This window comes from Artibeus jamaicensis, unplaced genomic scaffold, assembly GCF_021234435.1.
Source record: "Artibeus jamaicensis isolate MK-2021 breed Jamaican fruit bat unplaced genomic scaffold, CSHL_Jam_final contig_490, whole genome shotgun sequence".
Classification (NCBI taxonomy): Eukaryota; Metazoa; Chordata; class Mammalia; order Chiroptera; family Phyllostomidae; genus Artibeus; species Artibeus jamaicensis.
In genome coordinates this window covers 659,709-685,818 of record NW_026521861.1, presented here as the reverse complement: position 1 = coordinate 685,818, position 26,110 = coordinate 659,709, and the positions used below count along the sequence as shown (strand labels likewise).

General features: G+C 48.8%; 1 pseudogene; it reads right to left on the bottom strand.

Moving 5' to 3' along the window:
- Positions 1-24,018: 24,018 nt before the first annotated feature.
- On the bottom strand, positions 24,019-24,118 carry LOC119059717 (uncharacterized; annotated as a pseudogene).
- Positions 24,119-26,110: the final 1,992 nt, after the last annotated feature.

Sequence of the window (26,110 nt, the reverse complement as noted above, 5' to 3'; positions counted from 1 at the left end):
GGGACATCTGTGAGGAGAGGTGTGGAGAGCTGTGGCCTTTGGTGGGAAGATGAAGCCAAACCACAGCAACCTGGGCGGAGGCAGCCAAGGACAGAAATACCCCGACCCCCTTATCTACTATGCGCTGGTGACCCCTTTTGGTCAAGCCCAAGGGCACCAGTTGATGCAGACTGGGCAAGCCAGGCTCCTGGACACAGAGCAGGGCAGGGAAGAGTGGGTGTATATCTGGAGGGCAGACGCTCAGCATTGCAGGGAAAGGCTCCCCCTCGCAACAAATGGCAGAGAGAAGATGTGATCTCAGGACTCCTGAGTTGAAAAGTCCAAAGTCCAAAGTCCTAAGTCCAAAACCATAGCCAGCAGTACCTGGGCCCTACCTCACAGGAGTTTTGTACAACTCAAATAAAATGCCAGGCCTGGAGATGTGACCTAGCATGAGGAAGAGCCGTCCCTCCCTATGTCACCCCAGGAAGAACCAAACACCAGCATCAAGCAATGACAGGTAACAGCATCACACCCCCCAGGAAGCATGTTTGCATCAGGGCAGCAACCTTCTGGGAACCCAAGGCTTTCACCCAGCAGGGAAGACCAGAGGGAGGACTTGGGCTGCCTTCTATAAGTCCACCCTGCAGACAAAGGTCTGTCCCAATAGAGTCTGCAAACCTCAGAGTTAGCCCAGGGGTCAGGTAGAGCAGATGCCCCGCCCACTCCCCATGTACACAGGGAGAAAAGCCAGCCAGCCTAGGACATTGCCTACCACTTCCTTTGGCATTCACTCCCCACGTGACACAGGATGGGTTGGGGGATGCCAAGGAAACAGATTAGAGCCCCCTTTTCCGTGGCACCCCCAAAAGAAAAACTTGCTGACATTAAAGTTGCAGGGAAAATGGAGAGACGATGAGACCCAGAAGGCTGAAGAACTCAAAACTCTCGAGCCCTAGAGCTGGGGGCAGGGATCAACAGGGAATCTGGGTTCTTCCACCTGGGGAGCGAAGGGGATGGAAACTCTCGAGGGTGTGGGGACACAACCAGGCTGGGTAAAGCCTACTTTCTAGGTCCATCCCAACTGGTATTTACAGAATGACTTTTAGAGTAGGGATTTGTCTTCCTCCTCAGAATGGGGGCCCCAAGGCCAGGACCATGTTTTTCCTCATCAGACTAGGGGTGTCTGGGAGTGAGGCTCAGCCCCTCTGTGTGGCCTCTGAAGCTCAGCCCAGGGCTCTGATCTCAGGGGTTCGCTTCAGCGGAAGGTGATGTCAACCCTGAGGCTCCTGAGGCGCCCTTTCCCTCTCCAGGCCCCATCCTAGTACTGCTCCGTCCGGGAAGGGAGGGAGGGAGGAGAAAAAGGCCTTCCCAGGCTAGGCATAGACCTGCCCAGGTGTGTGGGGGGACCGGCTCACCATCTCATTAATGTGGAATTGTTTTTAGGTTAATAAACTTGCGTTAATTTTCCCTTAAAATATTGTCTTTGACCGTTAAATGCTCACACTGTTATAAAAAGAACGTAATAAATGATCTTGAAGCAAATTCTCCTGCCAAATGTCATAATTTATTTGCATAATTAGCTCTTAATTTTAATTCAATATGCAAATCCACGCTTCCTTTCCATTGCAGCCGCCTGTTTCCCAGCCAGGCGGCCATGAATTTACTGTGACGCTCTCTCCACGGCTGTCAGAGGCGGGGGTGGGGAGGCAGGCGCCTTCTGGGGCTGGTGCCTGGAGGAGGGGTTCAGACACACAGACTCATATGGACAGGCCCGTGGGCCCCTGCTGCAGAGATGCAGGCTCCCACAGATGGCCCTGTGTGGACACCAGAATACAAACGTGCAGACTGGCGTGCGCGGAGACCCTGAGGTGAAGGCCTGTGAACCCACACTTCCAGGCTGGTACATGAAGAGATCCATGGGCACCCACTGAGACACATAACACAGGCAAAAACGCTGCCATGCATGAGCTCATGAACACAGACTCCCCTGAAGGGCCGTAGCCTCACGGACCCAGACCTGCGCACTGACGTTCAGAGACATGGGCATGCCCAGATGGACGCAGATAAGCCCAGAGACCCAGGCTGCGAGCAGAGCACCCGGGCACAGGCAGCAGTCACCACAGAGAGAGCCACAGGCAGATAGTGCAGAGACACCCTCGCTGTGAGACCACAAACCCATATGGACACACACATAACAAGACACACTATCCCAGACGGAGACCTGACAACCCCACCGAAAAGCCATGAGGCCACACTAGGTGGATACCAGCCCCATGCCTTAGAGACTCCACAGTAAGACTTGGGAGGCTCTGTAGGGTTGTGGGAGGAGCCCTGAGCTGGGAGTCAAGGGACCAACGTCTAGTACCAGCGCCACCGCTCACTTGCTGGGAGACCTTGGGCAACACATGTCATTAAAAAAAAAACAAACCACAGCTCATTAAGATATAATCACATACCATTCAATCCATCTACTTAAAGTGTACAAGCCACTGGTTTTTGGTATGTTCACAGGGCTGTACAACAACCACCATACGGCGGTGTAGAACATTTGAATCATGCCCTCAAACCCTACACCCATTAGCAGTCACTCCTCATTCCCCCAAATCCCCTCCCCACTAGCCCTAAGCAATCCTTAATCTATTATTTTTCTCTGCATATTTGCTTATTCTGTACATTTTATATAAAAGGAATCATGCACTGCATGGTTTTTATGACTGCCTGCTTTCACTTACTATAATGTTTTCAGTATTCATTCATGGTATAGCATAAATCAGTATTTCATTCCTTTTTATGGCCAAATAATATTCCATGGTGTGGCTAAACCATTCCATGGTTTTATTTGTGCATTCGTCAGCTGATGGACACGTGGTTTGTTTCCACTTTTTGGCCGTTATCAATCATGTTGCTATGAGTAAATATCCTTGTACAAGTTTTGGTGGGGGCCTGTGCTTTCATTTCCCTTGACTTTATTCCTAGGAGTGGAATTTCATCGTGTTGGACTTTGGTTTTCCCACCTATTTAGTGAGAGGGCTCGTTCTAATAGAGTCTCACAGGCTTAGCTGGTCACATTTATTTATGATTAACTTGGTGTTCCCAAACTGAGCTTACAGTTCTTTTCACACAGCCAGACACACATAGATACTCAGATACACACACACACACACACACACACACACACACACACACTCACCACCAAGGCACATATTATAGCCACAGAGGCACAGATGCACCCAAGGTGACCCAGACCCCTACAGGGACCTGTTCCTGAATACAGGCCTTAGAGAATAGGAAATGCAGTCACAGACTGTGATCGCCACAGGGAAAAGGGTTCTAAATCAAGGAGAGTCCCTTTCATAGCGAAAGGGAGTAAAGCCTGGAATTGGGGAGGAAGGAGGTCAGCAATGAGAAGGAAGTAAAGGCAAGGTGAGAGGTGAGATGTTAGAGATGGAGGTTGGGTGTCAGGACCTGGGCTCTACACCAGGACAGTTGGGTCCCATTTCGTCAGCTGTTTTAGCCTTACCCTCTCTGACTAGGTTACCCTCTGTGCCCCTGCTCCCTCTCCCAGGAGGAAACATGACCCCTCCCCACCCTTCAGTCACCCCCACCCCCCACAAGCTAAAAGACAAAAGGGATCCTTTTCCAGGATAATTAAGCCTCAAAGACAGCAGCTCCTCCCAGGAAACTGATCGGGTTTGCCCCGAGAGAGCCCTTTGGTGTGGGAGGGGTGGGGGGAAGGAGCCGGGGAGAGCCCTGGAGATGACCAGGAGACGTCTGGGCTGACACGGGCTCCCAAGGCCATATATTGCCTGTCGCAAAAGTTTGATCTTTAATTCTCCCTCTTAAAAGAGGGGTTTCTGAAGTCAGGGCTCTGGTGAACTGCAGACCCAAAGGCACCGCCTCCGCACGGTCAGGGAAGCCTCGGGTGTGGAGGAGCAGAAGCCGTCTGAGTGTGCGGGTGTGTGCGTGCCCTCCGTTATGGTGGAGGCGCGTTTCCGTTGCTGCTGCGTCAGTGCGTAAGGGTGTGAGTGTGTGTCCGTCCCCAGCTCTCTCGGGCCCCTGCCCGTGCCCCCCTGCAGAAGGCGCACTGTGCGGCCTCCGCGGAGTTTCTAACCTGCAGTGATCGCTTTCCTGATTTGCCACTTTAGTACTCTTGTTAATGAATTTTTAATCTTCTTAATGACATTAAACACGGAAAGTAATTAAGGAAAACAAGTTTGAAACTGCTGACTTCAACCCTTTATTCACAACTATTTAATGTAGAATTAATTTGATTTTGCCCATTATTCAAATGAAAGCGGTACCTTCTCCTCGGCCCCAGGCCTGTCCCCTTGCCTGTCCCCGCAGGCCCAGCAACCCCCTGTCGAGATCACCCAGTTATCACTGACTGAGTGGGTGATGGTTCCTGTGCGACGTGTCTGTGCTGGGGGCCTGGGTGTGATGGCCTGACCCAGGCAAAGTCCTGGAGGAGAGCAGAGTGGCCTCTCTGGGTGGGCAGCATTGAAGGGACTTGGGAGGGAGCGAGGAAGACAGAGGGGTCTGATGAACTGGGGTCGGAAAGGGGCAGACTCCCTTCCAGCTCAGATTTCCAACTGTGGGCACTCGGTCAGACCCTAGGTGCTTGGTGGCTTATGTACTCCAAACGCTTGGACACCCAGGGACACTGAGTGCCACAGGTCGTAGCACATTTAAATCTGGAGACTTCTGAAAGACAGGTGTTTGGAGGCTCAGATGCTGAGGTCTCGTGACTTCCAATTTCAGACCTTTGTTCAGAATTTTATTTTCACAATTTCAGAGAAAGAACCCTGGGCCTTAGGGCACTAGTTGGATGAGGCTGAATCGGGCAAGTCAGAGCTGTAAACTGGGCTCCAAAAGGATCTGGGTCCTGGGAGCAGAAACCTGGCCCCAGGGCAGGGTCGGCTTGTCCTGAGCCTGAGTGCATTTGGCCCTACCTCCCAGAGGGGCCCTCAATGGGCCTCTGAGTCCCAGGTGAGTGTGAAGACTGGAGTCCAAGGGAGCCCTGGGCTCTGTGCTCTGGGCCTCCAAGGCCTCACAGCTGTGAGACCGGCTGCAGGAGGTCTCACACCTCACCTCTTGACTCCCGCCCCAGAAGGCCTCCCCACCTTGGCCCTGGGTCCCAGATCCTCTTTTGTGTGTGTACTGTACCTGCGTGGTGGCCAGGACAGGAGGGTAGAGCGTGGCCACCTCCGCACACAGCCTCAGGAAGACGTAACAGCCCTGGCTCTGCTGTTTCCCGTGACTGTGGGCAAGCTTGGCCTCTCCTTCCCTACCTTCTGAAGTGGAAGACCATTCTTGCTTCAAGGAGCCATTGTGGAGATTAAGTGGAAGGTCACACGTCTGAGCCCAGCACAGTTGCCTGGAGGACGGTGGGCCTTTCCACCAATTCCTGGCCGATCCCCCCAAGGCCCACCAACAGGGAGAGAGGAGACTCCACAAACACAAATGTGCCAGAAAAGAAACTCTGAGGGCTTCTGGGGGTGGGGACCAACAGGGGGTCTTGGGAAGGCAGAGACTTGCCCAGGTGCACTGAGCGTGGGGGAGGCACTGGCCCTGGAGAGCTTCATTCTTTCCCCTTGAACTTCTCTGGAAATTTTCCTGGAGCCATGCCCCTGAATTATATCCCTGGAGGGTTTTTCTCTCTTCCCCGCTCCCTTTACCCCTACCTCTGGCCTCTTCTCTCCAACAAGCCTCCCCCAAGTCACTTCACTCATTTCAGCTCCCGGAGGAAAACGCCCCAACGCTTTGCCCCTCCCCACCCCCAGCACTCGCACTGGGCCATGACGGGCCTGAGCTGATGCCGGAGACTCTTTGCCCCTTCCTCCCATTCCAGAGACTTTATGGGCTGAAACGCTGTGGCTTGCTCACGTCTCCCTCTCTCCTGCTCTTCTCGCTGTTGTTCTCTGTGTGTCTTGCCCCTTCTCTCTCTTCCCCTGCACAGCCAACCTTGCTCTCCTCCGCCTGTCTTTACCTCTGTGTCTTTCTCCACGTCTCTCAGACTCTCTCTTTCTTGAGAGACCATGGATTCTAGAACATTCTCAGCTACAACTGTCCATGGCATACTCTTAGGAAAGGAAAACCAGCAGGGGGCAAGGGAAGGACCACCTCGAAGGTGTCAGGGGTGGGGAGAGTCCTTGAATCCCAGCTGTTTATCTTGAGGAAGCCCAGAGCTGCTGTGACCCAGGTCTCCTGTCTTGCAATAACTCTTCCCACTTCCCTCTTTGTCAACATCCTGGGAAGGGCCAGAAGGATTCCAAAGAATAAGGTCTGAACAATCTAGCACACTAACACCACCCTTTCACACCTACTCACCAACCCCAACTCTCTCACACCCATAAAACCCTCTCACAAAGACACACACACCCCCTCACAAAACAGACAAACTTGTGCCTCACACACAGACACAAGTATGCATGGGCACAGATACACACGGATGCAGATGCACACTCGAAGACACACACAGCACTCCTCCACCCCACAGACGCACGCACACACACACACACATACACACACAGAGATCTCACAGGCGCCCAAAAGCACAGGGCAATGATTAATGTCCCCTCAGAAAAAGAAATTATATCGAATAAATTAAACTACTGTGGCAGCAAATTGAAAAATAAGGATGTAAATGAGGTTTGAATACTTAATATCGAAGACAAGGGGGGAAGAAAAAGGGATCGCTGGGTCCCCTGAGAGGGGAGAGTGCGGTCCCTCCTGCCCCCCAGTTCGATTCTGGCCCCTGTCCGGAGACCTCGGAGACAGAGGCTGGGGTAGAACGAGGGCTTCGGTCAGCAAAGGGAACTCTCTCCCCTGTGGTCACTGCAGAGAAGGCCCAAGAGCCTCCAGAAAGACTTGGGGGTTGTGGAGAAGAGGTGGCATGACCACCTGCTAGCACCTCAGTGCCCACCCCTGACAGGCCCCAGCACACAGATGGACACTTGCCCCTTTGAAGGCCCATCCTGGGTCACCTGAGCCCACACCTCATCGCCTCCCAGGCCCCACTCCGACCCCCGGGACACTCAGATGCATCTGGCCACACACGGCTTGCTCAGCCCTCCACGACCACCCCAGAGCTGCACACAGTCTCAGGACTCACCTGCCCCCTCCCGCCCCCCGCACACCCTAACCTACACACATACCCTGACACAACACAGACAGTCTGCCCACACCCCCGCCCCGTGCTCACCTGGCACAGCCCCACGCACACCAAACACCCAACACACACCTGCACACACAGACAGAAACTCTTTCCTTGGAGCACATTGTGACATACCTGTCACCCCCCATATAAACCGTCACGTGTGCATGTGCACGCGCACAGCACGGGGAGCCCTCCCTGCGTCCCCTCGGAAACTGTGGGGAGGACGGGAGGTAAGATTGGAAGAGGCTTCGCTATCTCCTCGAGCTTTAAATCCGTCCCCTGCTCCCCCCCCTCCACGGACAGGGAGACGGGTTCTGCGTGCAGCCCCTCCACCCAGCTCCATCTTTCTATTCCTGCCTCCATCTCGGGGGCTATCTCAGTTTCCCTCACTCTGCTTGTCATCTGCTTTTTCCCTGTCGCCTTTGTCTCGGGCACCCCCATATATCCCTGTCCCCTCCCCATCGGTGGGCAGCACTGGGCTGCTTGCTACCCGCACCCCGCCCCCGCCCCGCGGCACCCCCTCTCCTCTCACCGTCGTCTCTGTTCATATATATTTAGTATTTATTTACAAGGCTGGGTTTTTTCCCTGGGCGGGAAGCCAGCCGTGCACAGAAATCCTTAAGATGCTATAAAGCTGGTGAGGTATAAAATGGAAAGTGGTTAGTGCGCTGTTTGCAGATATCTCACCGGCGGCCGGGCCGCGCGCCCAGCCGCCCGCTGTAAATCTCCCGGAGTTTAGCGCGCTCGTTCGTTTCTGGGCGGGGCGAGAGGGACTCCCCGGGAGGGGGCGTGGGGTGGGAGGGGCCGGGTGTGCCCCAGCGTGGGGACCCTTCAGGGGAGTCTGTTACTCCCCTCTCAAATGGAAGAGGGGAGCAGGGCTGGGAAGACCCCCCTTTTGGGGAACGGAGGCCCCGTAGCTGTGCCTTTTCTGAACTCTGCCTTGTCCCCAAGGGGGGCAGAAAGAAAAGGAGTCAAACTCAGATCCCAGAGGCCTGCCTCCGTGCATGTGAAGGGATGGGACCTTACGACTCTCCCTACCTATTTGCAAACCAACTCCCAGGACTCTGCTTACTCTCCCTCCATTACCACCACTCCCCAAAGTGCTGGCGGTGAGGGGAGGGAGGAGATGACCCTGGCCAGGAGGTCACCAAGGATAGTGATGAGTTTGCGGCAGGGAACCAATGTTCTGTCACTGATATCCCGGGTGCTCTGATTCAAGTTATTTCTCTCCCCTGAGACACAGTTTCCTCTTCTTCAACAGGACCCCAATTGTTCCTACTCCGAAGGGAGGGTGGAATGAGTCAGTGCAGGTGAGGGATTTAGCACAATGCCTGGATCATAGTAGATGCTCAGTAAATGCTGATTAGTGTGGCATGTGCCAACCTGCCCAGCACTTTGTTCATCTTGTGTTCAGTGAGTTGCTCATTTACTCTTTACTTTGTGAACTACTCGTGGCATCTGCCCACCCAGCTACTCAGCAGCTTTAAGCTGCGCGGTTCTGGGCTTTGTAGTGGAGAATTCTGTGGAAGGCAACAGACCTCCCAGGGGAGCGCTAGTCTGGATGGGGCAGTAAGAGCTACACCGAAAGGGTTGAAAGAGCCACTTCTGGATTAAGTAACATTTCAGGGCAGCGTGGAGGAAGGGGCTCGCCCCACCCATTTGCAGGAGTGCCTGTGGTCTGAGAGTCACGGAGGAGCGAAGGAGGGACTAGGCCGGAACCCCCAGAGGGCAGCTGTCCTTCCCCCAGGGGCAGCCCCCCCCCCAGCAGAGCCCAGAGCCGCTCTCAGGACCTGCCAGGAAGTGCCCTTTGAGGAATGAGTTGGGAAGGCTGAACTCTGCCACACTCCCCTCTCACTCTAGAGGGATGACACGCCTGTCGTACAGCCTGCACGTGTGAGTCCCAGCTCACCTGGACACGTGTCAGGAGGGCCAGGGGTAATGACAGGGAACACCTAGGTGGTCACTGGCCAGAGCAGGAGGCTCAGAAGAGCCAACTCCGTGTCACACAGCCACGTCCCAGCCAGTTTTGCTGTGTTGGTTCATTTGTTCACCCGTTTATTCAACAAGTGTTTATTGAGTCTCGTGTGCTAGGGGCTGAGGGGAACAAATAAACACGGCTCAGTTCTGGCTCCCAAGAAGTCCAGGGCAGCTTCAGAGCAAACGTATTAGTAATAACAGTATCAGAAAGCTATAGAGAGGACTAGGAGTTTCACAGGGATGAGAAACCACTTCTGGTGGAGGGGGGGGCGATAATAATAATAACAGCAACAATAACAACAGCTAGTGGGGGGAGCAGGGAGGGAGAAGGAAGAGGGTGTAGGAGGGATAAATGGTAATAAAAACACATTAAAATATAATACAAACAACTAGCAGGCACCTTGCTAAGCCTTTTACAGAAAATAGTAAAAAAAAAATTTTTAAGATTTTATTTATTTATTTTTAGAGAGGGGAAGGAGGCAGAGAGGGAGAGAAACACCAATATATGGTTGCTTCTTGTGCACCCCCAGCTGAGGACCTGGCCCCTTAGCACTTCCTGGACCAGGGCAACCCAGGTTGCCCTGACTGGGAATCAAACTGGCAACCCTTGGGTTTGCAGGCCGGCACTCAGTCCACTGAGCCACACCAGCCAGGGCTCAAAAGGTGGTTTCACTTGAATCAGGTCTTGCAGAGGTGACCTGGCGAGACAGGCAGAGGTGAGTTGGGGTGTTGGAGGGTGATGCCTTTCCAGAATGAGGAAGAGCATGAACCAGAGAGAGTGGGGTGTGAGCAGGGAAACCACTAGCAGTCCAAGTTGGCTGGCAAATGTGAGTGCACAGGAGATAATGGGAAGACTTGAGAGAGGAATGGGTAGGGGTCAGATCATGAAGGGCCGTGAACAGCCGAGTAAGTAGTTTGTACTTTATTTAGTAGGCGATGGGGAGCCATTGAAGGTTTTTGAGCAGCAGAGTGACATGATCAGAGCTGTGCTTTAGGAAAATTGATCGAGCAGCAGGGTGTAGGAGAACTGGGGAGGTGTGGGAGTTAAAGGCAGAGAGCCCCACTTGGAGGAAGATGCCTTACCTGGTGACCAGTGCAGGTGGTTGCCAACAAATGGTTTGTTGACTGAATTGAAGAGATCCAAAAAAGCTGTGATAAGGGCATTATTGGGGTGAGAGGGTGAGGGTGGGGGAAAAGCAGGCAAAAAGACAGAAGGAAGTATCTTTGAATTTGTAAACTGACTGAAGGTAGAGATGAGGGTGGGTGAAGAGCTAGAGGGCCCAAGGTTCCTGTGAGGTAAGTGGGTGGGTGATGGGGTTATTTACAAAGTAGGGAATCACACGTTGTTTCTGGCTTTTTAACATATTTGCCTTGTGCTGCCCGGACTGTGGGCTTGGAAGCAGAGGTCCGTGTTTCCATCACCCGCAGTGAGGTGTTAGCAGGAACTGCCTGAGCGGAGGAGGTCTTCTGAGGACTGGTAGGAGGCAAGGGTGCCAAGCTGAAGTTGGAGCTTTGCTGTGTAGCCACATTTGGGAGAGTTGTACAAAGGGGAAGAGACAAAGGAGGGTCAGAGGCATGGACAAATCAGGAGAGTGTAATGGGCCAGGGAGCCAAGCGACCAGTGAGTTTTCCGGAGTGCCCAGTATTCCCTGGGTTCCATGGGATGGGGCCTGGGATCAGGCGTGGCGTCTGTTGGTCAGGAGGGTAGACGGGAGGCCATGGGCGACCCTGTGTGGAGAAATGTTGGCGGCGTGGAGGCTGGAAGGTGCTCCTGGGAGCAGGGGACACTTTAGGGCACAACATTCAGGAACACTGTCACCCACCCACTGCTTAGACCAAGCCCCCACACAGGAAGTTTCCCTGGAGGCTCTCTTTTGTCCCTCTCCTGGGTGGGGCAGCTGCCACTCTGGCCTGGGAGAAAAGTGGGAACAATGAGACCGGCTGCTCCTTGACTAGGGATCCGGAGAACCCAGATCCCAGCACGCTTGGGGGCTTTTGGGGTTCATGCCATTTGTTTGGCTTCGAACCCCACCACCATGTTCTTCTCCCTGACATAGTTGACACCCTTGTCCAGTCCTCCAGTGGACGGGTCTAACCATCCTCTCCCTTGGCACTGGTGATCACGCTGGCTCACAGCCAGCTACCTCTGACTTGGGCCATACCCTAGGCACTTGAGCTGGTGGTGCCCAGGTCCCCTGGGACCCCCAGGACTGTGGGCTGCGGGAAGTATCTAGGGCTTGGAAGAGTAGAGGGGCCAGGACCCAGAACTCCACTTCTCATTTAGGAGGAGCAAGGCACGGGAGGTGGTGTGGGCCCCCACTCTCCCGGAGGGGACCCGCAGTCCTAAATGCCCCCGCGCCTTCTCCATATTGTGGGAAAAGCTGCCGCATCCATCACTGTCAGGCGCCGAGTTTGAATAAATTTGAATGCACTGAGCCGTGGGCTGCAGTTTCTATAATATCACTTTCCAGTTTGAATATTTCACTTACTTTTTTTTTTCAAATTTCTTTTTATCCAACAGTTTCTCCTTTTCATCTACCCCCACTGCAGCCAAACTCCGGATGTAGAGAGAGGACAGTGCCTTGAGGGCGTGGGAGATGGGAAGAGGCCTGGCCTTTACCAGCTTTGGTGTCCCTGTCCTCCCACCGGCCTCCCCCACCCAGCACCTGCGCTCCCTGGGCCCGAGGCTCGAGCCTCCCCCAGCCGAACTCCTCTGTAGACGGGCTAGCAGCCGCTGGAGAGTGAGCCACCCTCGCGCTCCCACCCTTCAGCATGGGCAGACCAAGTGTGCCAGGGTTCCACTTCTTCTAGACGGGGGCCTGAGCCTCTCACCTACTGACCCTCTATCACACACACACACACACACACACACACACACACACACACACACCATTTGATATATTAATTTATACCTAGATGTTAATGGCAGATTGCAATATCCCGTTAGTTAGCTTGCTCCTAACCCCCTCCAGCCACTGTCTTCCCTTCCCCTATAGATAACACTCCCCAAATTCTGGATTGCTTTCCTTGCATCTCCCTGCATCTCTTCACTCTCCATCCATCAGTGTGGTACCAATACAGCCATGCTTTCTGGATGGGGGCTGCTGGGAGAGAGAAAGGAACAGAGTCCTGGCAAAGCACTTGAGAGAACCATCCCCCAGTTCCTGGCCATGAGCCCCGCGGTTTGTAGACCATGGTCAGTACCATCCCCACTCCCACTCAGAGTGCGGGGCCCAGGGAGAACTGAGGTGCAAGCAGGGAAACGACTGTCCAGGAACAGAATGCGCCAGGGGTGCATTCTGAGTTGGGTCCAGATGGGGATGGGGAGGCAAGCAGGTGGAGAGGGCATTCTGGGGACCCTCTGCGTCTGTATGTCTCTATTGGCATGTCTGCCCTTTGGACTGTCCACTGGGCACAGCCCCCACACAGACAATCCCTGAGGGGCAGGGACCAACCAGGAAGCTCCTGGAGACATTGACCATCAGTGAGGACACTGCTTTACAGGGTGCACTGACCAGCCTCCAAACATCTGAGAAGTACTCACAGGGACCATATGTGGATCTACAACCCTGCAAGGAATCGCTAACCTGGGCCACCTCCCATGGACATGCTCCTGGAGCACGTCTGCTCCTTCTACCGAAAACAGCACTCACTTCGAGTACTGGTCACCCCCAAACAACAGTGGGTGTGGGGGGTGAGCAGGAGCAGGAAGCCTCAGTGAACCTGTGACTTTTGGAGGTCACTTCGGGGAGCCCAGTGTGGTTAGGGAGAGGAAACTGTCATAAAGAGAAATCTTTATTTCTACTTTATATGTTGCTATGCTCAAAGGGGATTTGAGAAGATTCAGGACACACACACACACACACACAGTTAAAGAAAAAGAGAGGGGGGCAACAGGAGACTATTTAAAGGCAGGAGAAAGAGGAGTGGGCCAGGAGTCTGTTTAGAGCGAGTGCCCAAAGCTGGCATGGCCTTCACTGGTGGGGGCCCATGCTGTAATTGTCCATCTCACAGGTAGTCAGGGAAGCCTTTCTGGAGGAGGTGGAACCAGTCTGGGGACTTGATAAATGGCAGAAGTCCCAAACAGGAAGAACAAACAGGAACAGCATTCCGGCGGTGGGACTGAAGCGAAAAAAATCAGAGAAATAGAGCTGAATATGTGGCAAATGCTGGGCCGGGAAGGAGCTGGCCATGGGGAGGGGGGGTCTGAGGTACAGTGAGCGGGTAGGAGATATGCGATTTATCTGGGGGGAAACAAAGAAATGAGAGTCCCTGTGGCCATTGACAGAGAGGTGGTGGGGTGATCAAAGTTCTGGGAGCACTTAGGAGGTACCCCAGACTAGTCTGGCCTCACCCCAATATTTCCTACTTCTAATTTAGGCCCCTCAGCACCCTCTACCTGCAGCCCCCTCCCTCCCATGAGCTCACATTCAGCATCCCAGCAAAGACGGACCATAACAAGGAACAGCGAGCCATACAAAACAGCGCCCCCACCAGGAGGAGGCACATATCCCTACGAGGGTGGGGGTCCTGAGCCTCCCCTCCCACACTGTGCCGGGCAGGGCCTGCAGCAGAGGGAGGGCAATGTGAAGGGAGAGGCTCTCCTGCCGCACCATGACAGATGATTGACTCGAAACAATATCTAAGGCGATCAGGATAAAGTGCTGGCCATTTCAAGGCTCAGCAGAATTCAGATTCTAATTAGACTTCTCACCACATTCCAAATAAAAATGGTTCCCCTGGTATCCTCTTTGCCTATCAGGTGTCTCTCCCTGATCGCTGGAACAAAACGCATAAAGAAAGTGATTAAAGCCATAACAAAGGCATAAAATTGGAATTATCGCTGCCACCACATCTGGGAGCATGGAGTGTCACCACACGGCCCCCCTCCCCAAACCCACACACGCAGAAGTGCTGTCCCACCGTGGCTCCCAGCTGGGCACCCTGCAACGATGGCCTTCAGATGGGTGAGGTCAGGTGATGGGGGGTTGCCAGGGAGGGATGGAACTAGGGGGGCCAAGGAGCCAGGCACTGGGGATCAAGACATGAATAAAGTGAGTGACAGGGGCGTCCCAGACCTGGGGAACAAGAGGATGAGGGAATCGAGGAGTGAGGGCTGGCCAGATCATGGTCACTGTCTCTAGAATCGAGGTGTTTACTAGTGGGAAGGGACCAAGGAGTTCTTGCCTCGATGACCTCGCCATTCCCAGGACATACGTGTTCATGCACTAGCACATGCTATAAATCATCTCAAGCACTCCTTATGTGTCTCTCTCTCCCTGTTGAGAGACTGCACTGCCCCCCGCCTCTACCCGCCAACAGACCCACTGCCAAGGCCACTGGACCACCCCAGTGTTGGTTTTCAGGACACTTTTCCCAGCCTGCCTCCAACAGGGGATTCCCATCTATAGAGACTAAGTCCCCATTGGTCCCTGCTTGGGTGTGTGCAGCCAGTACACACCTCAGTCCCCTCCACTACATGTTTGCACCCATGCATGCACATGCATGTGTACATCATGCCTATAGCAATGCCCTCACTCAGGGCACCCACTCTGGGGACAGAGTAAAGACCCCCATCTCAGCGGGGTGTCTCTGGCCTCTCCAGCTCTACTGCCTCCCCCACCGCAGCCCCCGTCTGATGCCTCATAGGCAGCCTAGTACCTGGTACTGGGCAGCCTTGTTCTCAGCGTGGGGTGGGTAGGCGGGCGGGAGGTCCAGAGGAGGGTGAAGGAGTGGGAGCAGGGCTCTGAGCGGGGACGATATAAAATTAAAAGGTAAAAAGCAGGAACGCAAATGGAGGGTGCTTTCAGCTTTCACATTATTAATGACTCTTCAAAAAATCGGCGAGTTTTCCAATCTTCTCTGAGAAGCGCTTGAAGGAGCTCACAGATGAAACTGACCTTCAAAATGTTCTTTGGTCTTTAGTTAAGAAATTCGCTCGCCATTATGGCATCATTAGGGAAACAAGGATAAAATTACTCCATGGTTAATGACCTATAGTATCTCCCCACCAAAATTTGTTTCAGATCTAATAAAACTGTGCTTAACACACTCGGATGAGTTATGAGGACTGTTCTGCAGGGTATTAAAATGTGGAAAATAGATTTTCCGAAGCTGGGGGGACTGGACTTTTTGAATCAGATAGCAGAATGGAATTTTCTGGGCAATAAATTCTTCCATGTCTCAATTTCATCTCGCGCTCTCTCTCTCCTGCCTGCCTCTGCCCCCCTCTCTCCCCCCTCGTTCCCCCACGCTCTCTCTGTCTGTCTCCCTCTCTCTGTCTCTCATCTTTTCCTAAAATACTGAAGCAACCCAGACCCCTTTAGAATTTGAAGCCTACATAAACTTTGAAAACAGCAGTGACAAAGGCCATCTGTGTGCGACAATGGGAGACCGCATGTGTGTGCACACGTATGTTTGTGGATCCTGTCTGACTCATCGGAGTGGAGACAACTCCCTCTGCCACCTCATCCAAGTGCCTCCGCACTACTGAGGTGGGGATGACACCCTCCATCGCTACACTGCCCACCGGGCTGGTAGATCTACTCTCTACGCCCAAATCACTGGGCACACCTATGCTAATGGCCCTTCCTAGCACCCCCCCACCCAGGGCCTCGGCCCACAGCAATGCCAGGCGTCAACCTGTAAGAGAACACACCTGTTCCGAACTTCGGGGTGAGGGGAGGGGGGCTGCATTGGCCTCCTGAAGGGTCAAAGCTGCCCTGTTTTGCACACGTGCGTGCGCATCAGCACCTGACAGCACTTTTCATGGGGCACACCCAGATAGATGTCCCAGCCAGCTATGCTGGAGGGCCGAGACCTGAGCCCCGGCCCAAGCACTGGCCGAAGGTTTTCGGGGGCTGGATACTGCCGCGGAGAGAGGTGGCTGGCGAGGTAATGGCATTTTGCTCTCTTTAAACTTTAATCTTTCCTATTAATTCCCTGCAACTGGAGAATGTGTGAGAGTTAATGTTCCGTGAACGTGTTTCGCACTCGGCAGTCTCTTCGAGCTAATTACCTTCAGGTGCTAAATGGAGGGAAATTGCAATCCATTTGGATGTGAAAAAATTTCGCCTTCCCGTCCCCTGTGAGACATCCTTTTTCCTGAGTGCTGCAGAAAGAATGCTCTCTGGGTGGGAGTTTTTTTCCTAATGTTTTTTTTCTTCGGCCCTCTTCCCCCCGCCCCCTTTCTCCAAGAGTCTGGGTTTTGCAGGACCACGGTGGTTGGAGACTGGCGGAGGCCTGGGCCTCCACGCGAGTTCCAAGTCTGGGGAGGAGGCCAGGTGGGAAGAGACTTACATGCAGGGGAGACACCCGGCCTGAGAATCTGGCCCCCGCCCCTTGGAGGCCCTGGAGTGGATGTGTATTTACACGCTTAATAACACGCCTATTACCAGTGTTTCTCAGCTGCTAGGTTTTGAATACAGATATAATAGAATTTTATAAGCCACATAAAAGCTGTCCTTCTCTTGGACCCTGAACTGGGGTGTCTGGGAGGACGGAGGACAGGGAATGAACAATGGAGATCAGGAGGGGCCTCAAGGAGGGAGGGAATGAAAATGGGCCGGAGGGAGAGAAGAGGGGACCTGGAGCTGGGGCTACATGAGAATGAGAGTGGGAGCGACGGCTGAGGACCTCTGTCTCCATCCAGGAGAAGCGAAGCACCCAGGGCGAAGGCGCGAAGGCCTGGGGAGTCTGCTTCGGAAGCCCGTTCAGTCTCAGCAGAGAACACCCACCCTAATGCCTAATGATGCACTCATCCTCCAGCCCCACCCTTGACCTCTGATCTCGGACTTCCGCCTCAACACAGCCTCACAAAAAAAGAGACAGTTAATTTTACCTCGTCCCTCCCACTAGGCTTTTCGAACCTCATTCCCTAACCTAGACTGGGGCAGCAAACTGCCCAGAAATAATATTTTGTTTTTCCTACCCAGCAGGGTGGTTTTAAAAAAACCAAAAGGCAGAGCCCCGGAGTACGCAGCGCTCCACTTGAAAGAGAATTAGCGCTCCGAGTTGGCCCTGGTGCCAACTCCTCCGAACATCTCTCCCTCATCTCACCTGTGCCCACCTGTCGGGGTCAGCCGTTCTTTCTAACACCGAGGAGCCTCTTTCAGGGAAATGTGTTGGGAATGTATTGGAGTGGCTTGTGTGTACTTATTTGTTACACCTTCATTCCGGTTCAAATATGTACCCATTTTAAATCCATGTACCTATCCCCCAGTTTCAACAACTATCAATATATAGCTGATCTTATTTTATCTATACCCTCTTCTCCCTCCCCCAAGATTACTCTGAAGCAAATCATAGACATCAAATCAGTTCAGCCATAAATATTTCAATGCACATTTCTGGAAGTTAAAGGCTCTTTAAACATAACCACAATACCATTATCTCACCTAAATAAAAATTAGCTATAATTTCCTACTCTCATCAAATATCCATTTGATATTCAAATTTCCCTAAATCGGTTTCTAATCCAGGTCTGCTCACTGTATGTGGTCAATGTGGCTCTTAAGTTTCTTTGATTTTATAAGTTATGCTTTCTTTTGAAATTTATTAAAGAAACTAGGGGCCACTTGTCTTTGGAATTTCCTTCATTCTGGATCTTGCCAATAGTACTCCTGTGATACCATTTCACATGTTTCTCTGTCTCTTTAAAGTGGTAGGTTCTAGAGTGATTGGCTTTGAGTTTGATTTTTTTTTTTTGGCAAGGATATTTTATACATGCTGTGAACTTCCTATTGCATCAGATCAGGACCACACAATTTCCTGTCGTTTTAATTTTTATAATATTAAGTTTAATCAGTGGGTTCAGTAGCTGCCAGCCACCTCTATCCATTATAAAGTTCCTTTTCAGTTTTTTTCCCTCCATCAGGTTTTCATTTAATGGCTTTTAACAGCCATTGACTCAATCCATTATTTCATTAGGGGTTGTTATATTTAAAATTATTTCTTTCCTCCAAATTTTTATTTTGAAACTTGTGAAACCTACAGAAAAGCTCATTGTTCTTACACTCATATACTCTGACACAAATTAGCAATTTGTAAGTTGGTTTCTCTCCTCTTTCTGAAACACCTGTGTCTTCGTTGCTGACATATGACACTTAACCCCTACATACTTTAGTATTTAGCTCTTAAAAACAAGGACATTCATCCGGATTTCAGGAAATTTAATGTTTGCCTAATCTTGAGTACTTATTAAAAACCCCTCCATTGTCCCAATAATGTCCTTTTTAATCCCCCCATCCAAGACCCCAAGATCTTCCATTTGCATTTAGTTATTTTGTTTTTTTAATCTTTATCTTGGAATGGCTCTCCAACGCCCCCCCCCTCGTGATTTTGATAGTTTTGGAAACCCCAAGTAGCAGAATGCCCCCTAATTTGGATTCATCTGATTGTTTCCTCATGGTTAAATTTAGGCTAACGTTTTGGACAGGAATGTCACATAGGGGACGTTTCCTTTTCAGTGCATGAGACCAGGAGACACAAGATACTGGTTCTTCCAAGGATCTGCAATGATAATTTGAATTGCTCTAAGGTGGAATCACCCAAGTTCCTCCATTGTAAAGGTACCCTTTGCCCTGTATGAATAACACATTATCTGATGTAGGGGGTGGGATTTGAGACTGAATATCCTCTTCTCTAAGCATCTTGTATCCAGCAGGTTTAGCATTTGTTGCCTGAATCAATTATGACTACCGTGGTTACAAATTGGTGAATTTTTAAATTCTAAAATCTCTTCTACCTTTAGTTGGCTCGCTTCTGTAGTGGCATTTATTTTTAATAAGGGAGGCTGTTCCCAGATATCCTTGGTAAGAGCGGGGATGCTGTGCTTATCAGGATGAGGTGTGACTGTGGTTTCTGGAGACACCATGAGAGCAGTGTCACTGACCAGCAGCCTTGGTCTACCTTTGTCCTCGGGGACACCTTCCTATAGAGCCAGGTATCCCTATGGTTTATAAGGGACCCACCTCATGTAAATGAATTCAGCCATGGTTTCCTAGAAAACTACCTGCAAAATCAGATATACCCATGGTCTCTGAGAATACACCCCGCAGGAACAGGTAATCCATGTACCTGGACAACACAGATGGAGTGCAGGATCAGGTGCACCTGAAGTCTTCAAAGACTACCACTCCACAGAATCAAGTATAGCCAGTGTTTTCAGAGAATCCTGCTTTCTGCATACAGCTCCAGGTGTACAATGTAACTCATGATTGCTTCTTGCCCTGATTCCCTGTTAGCTCTTTTGGTGCATTTTAAGTTCTGGATAGCTTACTGGTTGCCTGGCACTGTTAATGGAATACTTTGGTGCACCTATTGCCTCTGATATAATGAAAGGACTAGCTGCCTGCTGGGCAGGGAAAACCCATGTTTGAGCCTTCCAGGCACCTCTCCTGGGATGAGACAAGACAGTCCTACTCAATGGATGAGAGGCAGACTCAATACCTGTTCTGAAGAGGGTTGACTTGCCACCATATTGGAGCCTTTATGCCTTAATGAACCAGAGCTTCTAAATTGGCAGTTAATGAATTGCTAGGAGAAGATACTTCCTACTGAAGGGGAGATCCCTTCTTTAACCAAGCAATGTTAATAATGCTGCAAGTGCCCTGGCTGGTGTGGCTCAGTGGATGGAGTTCCAGACTGTGAGCCAAAGGGTCACCAGCTTGATTCCCAGTCAGGGCACACGCCTAGGTTATGGGCCAGGTCACTGGTAGGGGGCTCTGGAGAGGCAACCATACATTGATGTTTCTCTCCCTTTCTCTCTCCTTCCTTTCCTCCCTCTCTAAAAATAAATAAAAAAAATCTTTTAAAAAATAATGCTGCAAATGGCAGAAAGTAACATGAGTTAGCTAAAGCACACAGATATGTCTACTGAAAATACCCAGAAATATCCCACATCCAGGTTTGGGTAGGGCAGAAGCCAAGGCAGCTCTGCGTCTCTAGAAGCCGAAGCCCTTCAGCAGTCTCCTTCATATTGCCATCAAGGCAACTCCTCTTGCATTCCAGTCTCTGGCTCCATCAGTTCAAATTTCTAACTCCCAAGAGTAGGAATCTGAATGGCTCACTTTGTATGGGGTCTCTGACCTTGCCTCAGTTAACTGTGGCCAAATATGGCTCCTAGGCATCCACTTCTATGGCTGGGGAGGGTAGCTCTCAAAGATGCTGGGCAAACACTCCAAGAGGTGAATGCCACAAAAATAAACTCACAGACTCTTCAAAGGATGGGCAGAAAAACTCTCTTGAGAAGAACAACTCCATCATAAAAGGCAAGGCCTTGGCCTGAGGGTATGCTGGCCAGAGTGGAACGATGGGGCCAAAAGGCAATATTGGACCAATCTCATGGACCAATCACACTGTAACAGGTCTGGAAGGAATGTGATGCACAAGGGGAAATATGTCCAGAATGATCAGTTCGGAGTATCCGTAGATGTCTGGTCAGGTTGAGAGGCTGGGCCCCAGATGCTGGTCCAGCTTCAGAAGTAGGGACAGCACTCTGGGTCTTCAGAGGTAAGCCTCACCTTCCTTCCTGCCACTTTACTTTCCTGTCACCTGATCCACTGAAGGGCATATACCAAACCCTGTACTTTGGCCTCAAATCCCAAAGCCCCTTAGGTCCTGCCCACTCACAGAATTCAAGAGAAACACCAAGGACACATAAGTGATATTTGGTATTTTTGAGACCTCATGGAAGATTCGGTTCTTTCCCAGTCCATGTTTTTACCCATGCCCACATTTGAGGAATACTAGTTAGTGGTTTCTTCTCATCCCTAGACTTTGCAATACCAAACAGTAAAAGGTTACAATAAACATATACCTAGACCATGCAACAATTATAAAGTGTACCCAAGAAAGATAGCATGCTTTTGTCTGCATCAGTGTCCTGTCTTGGTTTACCCTCCCCAGCCCAGGCAGGTACGAGCCAATGAAAATGCAGTTGGAGCAGGAGGTGGTCCTTCAGCTCACCAGCCAGGACAGAGGAACCTACCTTGGCTGGACTCAGCTGCCCAAGTGGGACCTTCCCAGTGTGGTGATAAGTAAAGCTCCTTGTTGGATTATTCCTTCTATCAATAAGTAATATTTTTTCATCCCTGTAAATGCCTTTGCCCTTAAATTGTTGTTTGATATCAATATTGCTAGCCCAGCTTCCTTTTGGTTAAGATTTACCCAGTGTATCATGTTCTGTATCTTCATTTTTTTTTTTTTTTTGGGCTTGTGTTTGCTTCTGGGGCCCGTCCGGCTATCTCTTTAATGTTTCCATGACTTTATGTTTTAGGCAAGTCTCTTGTAAACTAGCCTATATCTGGGATTTTTAAAAAATCCAAATTGAAAATCTCTTTAAATGGGTAGATTTGATGTCTGCCTTTATTGTGATAAATGTATTTGGACTTTTATTGTCTTACTTTGTGTTTTCTATTTCCTTTTCTTTCCTTTTCCTCTTTTCCCTCTTTCATGCCTTCTACAGCATTGATAAAGTTTTTTTAACCTTTTAATATTTTTTTATTTTACCATTGTTCAAGTACAGTTGTCTATATTTCCCCCCCACCTCCTCTCTACCCCAGTCATCCCCTCCTCCCTCCCGTGATCTCACCTGCCTTGTTTTTCTTTTTTAATTTTAATTGTTGTTCAAGTACAATCCCCCTTGGTTTTATCTATGTGTCCTTTATAGTAGTTCCTGACAACCCTTCACCCTTTTCCCCCCATTATCCTCTCCCACCTCCCCTCTGGTTACTGTCAGTTTGTTCTTAATTTCAATGTCTCTGGTCATATTTTACTTGCTTGTTTTGTTGATTAGGTGCCACTTAAAGGTGAGATCATATGGTATTTGTCTTTTACCATCTGGCTTATCTCACTTAGCATAATGCTCTCCAGTTCCATCCATGCTGTCGCAAAGGGTAGGAGCTCATTTTTTTTTCTGCTGCATAGTATTCCATCATAACAGTGATAAAGTTTTATTTATTCTCTCTGGTTTTTATTTTCCTTTCTACTGGTTTGGAAGTTAAACATTCCATTTCTAGAAAAACAGAATTACTCAATTTTATAAACAGGCATATTATACTTCACAAAGATTAAAGTTAATCTGTATTCCTGTTCTCTTAAATGATAAAAGGACCTTAGACTGCAAACTAACCTCTTCTATTTTTTGTTATTTATTGATTAATATTTTAGTTCCACCCAGTTTTGTGCTTTTCAAAATAGTTTATTATTATTATATTGTATTATTATTATAGTTATACAATCAGTTATATTATAATTATCATATTCATGGTATATAATAATTATATTATTATATTATTATTTTATTATATTATATTTATATTATTATATTATTATTTTATTATTATTAGATTTATCTATATATTTACCAAATTCTTTGCCCGTTATTGCTTCTATTAACCCAGTTCTTCTGTTGGGATTTGTTTTCCCTCTCACTGAAGTCTTTCAGAAATTCCTTTAGTAAGTATCTGTGAATAGTAAAGTCTTTCATTTGTATCTAAAATTGTCCTTATTTTACTCTTCTGTGTGGAGTGATAATTATCTGGTTTTAGTATCGTAAGGTGACAGTTGTTTTCCTTTAGCATTTTGAGGCTATAATGATTCATCTCCTGGTTTCTATTGCTACTAATGAGAAGCCTGCTGCCTGTCTGACTGTCATTATGCTGGCAACTGTTAAGACTTTTGTCTTTAATATTCTGCAGTATTTTTACAATGTGTTTAGGTGAAAACCTATTTTTATATACTTTGCTCAGAAACCCAGTTGTGCCCCTTCTTACTAAGAACTCATTTTTTTTTTCAGTACTGGTGAATTCATCACTGTATATTGCTTCTTTCCCTCTTGTCTGTGTTCTCTGGAGGTATTTCTAGTACCTCTGTTGGACCTTCTCATTTTATTCTTCATGTTTTCTAACTTCCTCATATTTCCCATGACTTTAACTCTGTGAGCTACATTTTGGGTACTTTCCAGTTTCTCTTCCAATTCACTAGTTTTCTCTTTAGCAGTGTTATCAGCTGTTTAATTCCTTCATTGAGTTTTTATTTAAATATTCTTTTATTTCTAGAAATTCTATTGTTTTTTCAACTACTTTTCTTTTTCATTATGTCTTATTCTTGCCTTTTACATTTCATTCTTTTCTTTTTGGGAAGGAACATTTAAAATATATTTATTTAAAGTATTTTTCACATTGCCTTGTTATACATCATGTTATTAGAGTTCTCTGATGTACTATCTTTGTTGATTCTCTTTTCTCATGGTGGTTCATTTCTTCCTGTAGCTTCTAGTTTTGCGTGTGAAGTTGTTTCCAGTAGGAACTGGCTTCTGTGGGAAGCTTGCTTGACCTTAGTCATGGAAAGGACTTCATGTCAAGTGGTTTTGTTTCTGCTGGGACTCTACGGGTTTTACCGTTTGGGGACCAGTTTATTTGTTATTTTCTTGAATTGAGTTTTGCACACCTTGTAACTAATGCAGATTTGCACTGCTCATCCATGTTTGGCATAGACTTGGGTTGTAGTTTCTCGCAGATGACCCTTATTCTACTTTCAGCCCCAGAAAAACGACAAGCTTCTCTGCTGTATGCTCATTAGTAAGTGGAGATTTCTGATTCCTGTTATATGGATAAGTCACTCTTCCTGGCTCCTAACTTCATAAATGGAGCTCAGTTTCAGCCCCCCAAAATGTGGGAGCCTGGGGCTTACCCTTCTATCCTCATTGCTGTTAAACTCTAGTCTTATTACATACTAGGTCTAAGGCCTCTGTGAGCTCCTACTGGTCACTCAAAAATTTTTAGTTGAATTCTTGGAGTTATATTGGTTAATATAATTATATAGGTTTCAATTCTATAACACATCATCTGTATATTGTGTTTTTACCACCCAGAGTCTAGTCTCCTCCCATTGCTATTTATAAAAATATGGAACTCTTCACAAGGTTGTCTCTCATCTTTGTTCAGAGGACATGCTAATCTCTGTATTGTTCCAATTTTAGCATATGTGCTGCTGAAGCAAGGACCCACTGATCACTTTGGATCAGAGTTTTATTTTCATTCCTGGCACTTAGAGACTTTCATTTAATGTTTTAGGATGTGATTATATACTTTTCAATTGTCATATTTTATATATTTTGAATTTATCATATACAAGGTCTGTTTGGAAAAATTCCAACCTTTGTTAATATAATGAGAACAATTTGCATGACATCAATGTAACCAGGCAGCCAAGGAGGGTGGACAAGAATGTGCGTGTGTGAACAATGATGGCTTCACTGTATTACTCCATGAAGGTGCTAGACGACACTGAGTGAGCATGTGTACTGTGTAACCATCACATTCAAAATGACTGAGTGAGTAAAGCAAAGATTCTGCATCAAATTTTATGTTAAGCTTGAACATTCCTCCATGGAAATTATTCAAATGATTCAGAAGGCTACAGCTCTTGGGCAACTGGTGATTGGCAGCTTCATCACAACAATGTACCTGCTCATGCATCACGTCTCATGCATAGTTTTCTGGCGAAACATCAAATTACCCAGGTGACTCAGCCCCACTATAGCCCAGATTTGGTGCCCAGTGACTCCTGGCTTTTCTAAAACTAAAATCACCTTTGAAAGGGAAGAGATTTCAGACGGTTGATGACATTCAGGAAAATACAACAGGGCAGCTGATGATGATTGAGAGAACTGTGTGAGATCTCAAGGTACCTACTTCGAAGGGGACTGAGGCATCACTCTCCTCATGCACAATGTTTCTTGTATCTTCTTCAATAAATGTCTCTATTTTTCATAGTACATGGTGGGATACTTTCTGGACAGACCTTGTAAAATTATAAAGTTTATCTTTCTAGTGGGGGACATCTTCCTACACCTCCTCAGTCTGTCACACTGACCTAAAATACCCTGATATTCTTGTGTTCATGGTCCACTTCACCTTTCCCATGATGTTATGAGTTCTTTTAAGGACAGGGAGTATTTACTATTTGTATTTTTATCCCCCTCAAGTACCCAGCCCAGTTCTCTGCACTGAGTAGGCCCTTGGTAAGTGCTGATGTTATTTGTTTTATTGTTATTATTTTTACTATCTCCAGCCTCAATATTTAGGTGTGACACAAAACTAGAGTCTAGATAAGCTGTGAGCATTTAAAGTGAACAAGTCAGGCCGTGCAGACTTTTGCATTGCTCATCTGAATGTCATTATTCATGAACAGCATCTTCCTCCATCACCTTCAAGGACAAGTCATCATCTATTAGACCAATGTTTCTCAAAGTGCTGGTTGCAATCCATTAGCGGGTCATGAAATCAATTTAATGAAATAGAATAAAATAGAAAGTGAAATACCAAGGTACATCACATATGTATGTACGTGTAGGTGCTGCTTATTGAAATTGTGTGTGTGCAGTGTGCTGGGTCACCATGCAAAATGTGTTTCAGTCTGTGCACCAGGGTAAAAACATCTGGGAGTCACCGATGAAACTTTTCCCCGAGACTTCATTCAACCTACCACCGGCTTTGACCAGACCCATCTTCAAGAGCAAAGATTAATTGCAAAGCTAGAAAAACTCAAGGCCTATCTTTTCCATACAAAGTTCTCAAAGTAGGACCTCATGTCCCCAGAAGGAGGGCAGGTCCACACTGCCCTAGACTGGAGGCCATGCAGTGGTCAAGGATACCCTATGAATCACAGATATTCCCTGTTCTTCATCCTAGAACCCCCATCAACTCTCTGAGAAAGCCTTTTGATTTTTTCCAGGCCTCTGAGACCTTCAAGTGTTGCTTCTCCAGGGTCTTGACCCCTAGACAGCTTCTTGAATGTGGTTCTCAAGGCCACCATATAATATCCATTTGGGAGAACACCTTAACAATTACTCCCCTGTGTGCAGCTCCCAGGGAAAGGGTCACCTGCAGGACTCCCCTGCACAGTCTAGAGGGTAGCAGTGTCTGCTGTAAGGACTTTGAGCATTAGCACTGTCATCAAGAATGGACTCACCCTGGCTGGTATAGCTCA